The sequence below is a fragment of the Pteropus alecto genome, unplaced genomic scaffold (genome assembly GCF_000325575.1).
Source record: "Pteropus alecto unplaced genomic scaffold, ASM32557v1 scaffold269, whole genome shotgun sequence".
NCBI lineage: Eukaryota > Metazoa > Chordata > Mammalia > Chiroptera > Pteropodidae > Pteropus > Pteropus alecto.
The window spans coordinates 2,817,005-2,822,156 of NW_006443566.1; positions in this window are offsets into that span (position 1 = coordinate 2,817,005).

Sequence of the window (5,152 nt, forward strand, 5' to 3'; positions counted from 1 at the left end):
GTAGAGGAATAAAGCTACTGCCAAAAGCCACAGACAGGCAGGAGGGCATATGTGGGAAGGTGAAATAAATATCCTGACCTCTTTCTCTTTCCTTCCTCTGATCATCTGCCAATGCCTCAAAATTGGCTGAAACCAAACAGAAACCAGAGGGTAAAGAAGCCTGGGTGATGTGGTCCAAAGAAATCATCATCTCACAGCATGGAAAGGCAGGATAGACTTTTGAGGGACAGGGAATAACTGGCATAATATGAGAAAGCAAAGCATTTTACAGAGTTAGAACAATTCAAAATATCTTGAACAAAAGGAGAAAAGGAATGAGAAAGCAAAGCATTTTACAGAGTTAGAAAATTCAAAATATCTTGAACAAAAGGAGAAAAGGAATTGATCCAAACAGAGCTGTGTCAGACCTGGGACAAAGAAAGATGGAGGAAAAGAATGCTTAAAAAGGGAAACAACAGAGAGGGGCACAGTGTGATCTATTTATGTAAGTAGAATAAAGAGAATGAGCAAAGAAATAGGGGCATGAAATGAGACTGAGAAGGGTCTGACCAAGGTTCTTAAAGTTGTGGACATATTAGAATACAGGATATGTCATACTGCCAACTTTTTCATTTGAGTCTAACACAATGGTGGGACATCTAAAACCTGTTATTCACTGAAAATATTTTAAATACATATACTTCAAGGACTGAACAGTGGCAATGATTGTAACTGAAGATCTGTGGAATACAGAAGGCCAGGACTGTAGGTCAAAGAAACAGACGTACTCTGTAAGAGAACCAGTCAGCTGCTAAAAGATGTCAGAGAAAAGAAATACATGAAGACAAAAGGGAAAAACCCACAGTAGAAACATATCAGTCCTCTGATACCACAGTAAATATTAAAAATGTACTCAAAATCAAAATATGCATGTCGCCCTCTCCTAGCACAAATTATTAGTTGTTTAGCATAGAAAAAAATGTTATTCATGTTCATATATGATATCAACATTAGAAACTATCTTCTGTGGAGGTAGTCTTTGAAAGCAATTTGTTTTAACTATTATGATTTTATGAAAAAGGAAAGTTTTACTTTTTGGATGTTCATTAACATCCTTCAAACATCTCTGTTTATACTTAACATCTCTCTATGTTCCTGGAAAACTGCCCCCAAAATAAAAAGTTCTAGGTGTTAACATTTCATTGACTTATATTAAAAATAGGAGCCTTATTCCCCAGAGGGGGAAATACCATTTTGTGGTACAATAGATAGTAAAATCACACAGAGGTCTAGGGAAACATTTGCCCCTATTCTTCCTTCCTGGGAGGCTTTATTTGTGGGTTCTAAAGACAACTGTCGGTTCTGCATCACCCTGTAGTCATGTTTCCTTCCTGATTCAGCCACTGCAGAATTTGGTGAAACTGCAGGCAGTGAAGTTACCACTGCCCTCTTTTGTCTGTGTGAACCACATATCCAGAGTCACTAATGAGCCAAAGATCGAGGAGCAACTTTTAAGGGATTCTAAAGTCTGTACTTTGATTGATAACAGGTATCAAATTTGTTGTTTACTTCACAGCTCTAAAATCACGTTAACATAATTTAATTAATGTAATTAATATGTTATCCTTCCATGAAAATAACCAACTTTTTATTTTAATACATATTGTAGAATGATATATTATACCTCTGAAATGTGTTCTGGAACTTAGGTACATGGAAATCATAGGCTCGATGCAGAACACTGAAATATCTACATATGAAACTTAAAATAATTTTGTGTCAAATTTTACCTTCACTTATACATGTATCTTATATGGAAAGCAAATTGCAGGTGCAAAGCGTTCATAAAAAATTTATAGAAAAGAACTCAATATTAAAAATATTCTACCCATTTACATTTTTTCCTATAAATTTAGAAATTACAGTAATTCATTTTCAGCAGACTACCTTTCCTTCAGCATATGCAATCCCAGTGCTCACTAGAAGCAGTGTTAACATTTCATTGATATTAAAAATAATATATATTGAATATCTACTGTATGATGGCACTATGATTATTAAAAACTAATAATATGGAATACATTTTAAACTCTTGTTAGTATCCCTATCATGTTTGATTGGAATAAACCTAAATTTTAATAAACTTATTCCTTTTCTAAGTTTATTCTAAAGATTTTTTCCAATTCTTTAGTTGTATTTAAGAGATAAGAACTATCACATATGCTTCAAGTTTAAAGCAGCAATTTATTTTTGAGATATCATTTTGTCTGCTTTCTGTCCAGTCTAGATTTCAATAATTTGGGAAACATTTATAGTAATTAAAGTAGAAATTTTGTATTAGAAGAGTTTTAATATCAATATTTCCTGTGCATATTTGAAAAATAGGAATAAGCAGAGTTAATCATGGGGAAAAATGATTATGGAGTATCTAAAATCAAGAACAATTAGTCTCAAAATAAAGCAAGATATAAATGACAGTAAATGGCTTTTACATCCGTGATTTCAACTGTTCCTAAGAACTCATTGATGAAGGTAAACCATTTTTACTTTATAACCAAGAACATTCAGGAAAGGTCAACAATATTAATTTATGTGAGAAATATCTACTTACTGAGCATCTACTACGTGACTAGGTACTCTGCTAGCACATACACCAACAAGTGAAAAAAAAAAAGGTATCTGTCCACATGGATTAAATAATTTTGGCCCAAGCTAACTCAATCAGTAAGCATTACAGTACAGAAGAAACTGACCTACTTGGTTTGTCACTTTGCTTTGTCTCTGATTTCAAGTTGAGGAAGAACACTGAAGAAAACTTAGTAGGGAGGTACAGGACGGGCACTTCGGAAAGAAAAGCATGTGTGATATTTCCTAATTTTAAGAGTAAGGAAAATGTATAGTAGAGTTAGAAAGTATTTTTTTCCTTTCTGAATGGAAATTAGGGTAACTAAAAATGTTTTGTGTTTGTGGGGCGGGGTGCTGACAAAGGATGAAGTCTATAACCTAATTTAGAAGGCAACTGAAGAACAATACACAGCTCTTAAGAGGGTAAGAAACTTACCATTTAAATCAAGCAAAAAGCGTGGACACAATTCTGGTTCTGACATGCATGAGTTTAGTTAACATGGTATTGAGGAAACGGAGAACTGCCTGTACTTAAAATGATCATTAAGAATAATGATTCTAGTCTTAGCATTGAGGATGAGAGTAGATATATAGAGATAATATATAGTAAAGAATATTTTACAGCCACATTTTATGAAGCAATAAATAATGCATTTACGTCTCAAACTGCCAAAGCAAATGTAGGAGAGAAAATTTTCATCTATATTCAGGATTAAACTTTCTAATTTTAAATTACCAGACTTCAGCTGTAAATTCATTTCAGTTGGAAAGTTTGAAGATTCTTAACAAATCTTCTAAAATTCTGGAGGATGTCTAAAAGGTTATTTTAATAGAAAACCTTGCCATAGGTAGGTCCTGTCATAGGTATGACAAAAGTTTATTAAAAAGAGACTCATGGACCTGGACAATGGACTAGTGGTTACTGAAGGGTAGGGAGGAGGGGGAACGGGGGAGGTAGATTGGGGGGGGAAGAAAAAATTATTTCAAAAATAAAATTAAAAAAATTATTAAGCATTTACTGTGTGACAGCACTGCACTGGGCAACTTATTGTTACTTCTAATATGCTATATGTCACGTTTCAGTTTCCTCAATTTTTCTACCAATAACTCTTATATTGTGAATTTACAATTACATTGAAATACAGCTCAGCTCATTTCATAAAATTGGTTCAACATTTCCTCATTTGAAAAAGGTGGGAGGGAAGAAGGGGAAAGCTAAATCCTACTGACTACTTAAGACTTGACTTCCTTGGTATTTGTGGGGTTATCTAAATGGTCTTTCAGAAATCCTCAAATCTTGTACAAAGTCAGGGACTTGAGATAAGATCGGCAATTTGTCAATCTCAAAGACCACATTTGCTAGCATGATTCTTAAGGTCCTACACAGGGATAACTGCTCATGTAGGTAGTAAATCATGGCCTGTTAAAACCTTAACTCTGTTTTCTGACGCCTACGATCTCCTGCGGCTATTCTAAGGCAGCTGTCCCCACCCTTTTTGGTACCAAAGACTGGTGCTCCTATAAGAATCTAATGCCCAACGATCTGAGGTGGAGCTTAGGCAGTGATGCTAGCCCTTCTGGAGCCCAAGCAAATGCAGATAAAGCTTCGCTAGCTGGCTCTCGTCATCTCCTGCTGTGAAGGTTCGGTTCCTAACAGGCCAGGACTGGTACCGGTGGGAGCCCGGGATTGGGGAACTCCTGCTTTAAGGGGAAAGCCAGAGGAACGGGGAAAGAAGGGCGGCTGGACGGGGCAGGCCGAGGTGACAGCAGGTGAGCCTGTGCAGAGGAAGTGAGACAGGGACACTGTGGGTATTACTCATTCCGCTTTACCCCCGAGGTGGCTTGCAAGCGGAACTTCTCGCCTCTCTTTCGGTCCAGCTGAAGTTCTAATTGAAGTCACTTCCCATCCCGGTTCGCTGGGGGGAAAACCATGCGTCGGTAAGGGAAGAGAGTCAGAATGACAAGGGTCAGGTAGCCTCTCTCGTGACGCTGCGTGTCCTCGCCGTCAGAGAACGAGCTTCCCAAATCAATTCTTCACCGTTCCCCGAACTTGTCCTTCCCATAATTCTGGGAAGTCCCGGGGGAGCACTCAACACGACCCTCTCCAGAGTCTCAGGATGCTCAGAGCGGACGAAAGCTGCGTAGGAGCGGAGCCCAATCTTGAGGAAGAGGGACAGGTTGCACGTTACTCTGAGGCACAGGGTCCCGGCAAGAAAAAGCCAGACAGACCCATACGTGCCCCAAGCAGCCGCGGCGGGTGTGGCCACTTCAGAGGCGGAACGCCGCGGAACCTCCTACTTTTACCTTTCTCACTCCGAAAGCCTGTCGCACTTCTGACCGTGTCCCCAGTTTCCCAACGTCCCCCCTCCCCCATCCCAAGACACCTGAGGGAAACTTTTCCTTCGCCCTTCAATTCAAACTCAGCTGTTTCCACGGTTGCCGCAAACCGTCCTCTCCCTAGCAACAAGGTTCCGGCCGTAGAGCGAGCGGCTCTAGGTGTAAGGAAGGTGATGTCGTAAAGCCGCGAGTGTCGTAAACCAGGTGCGGT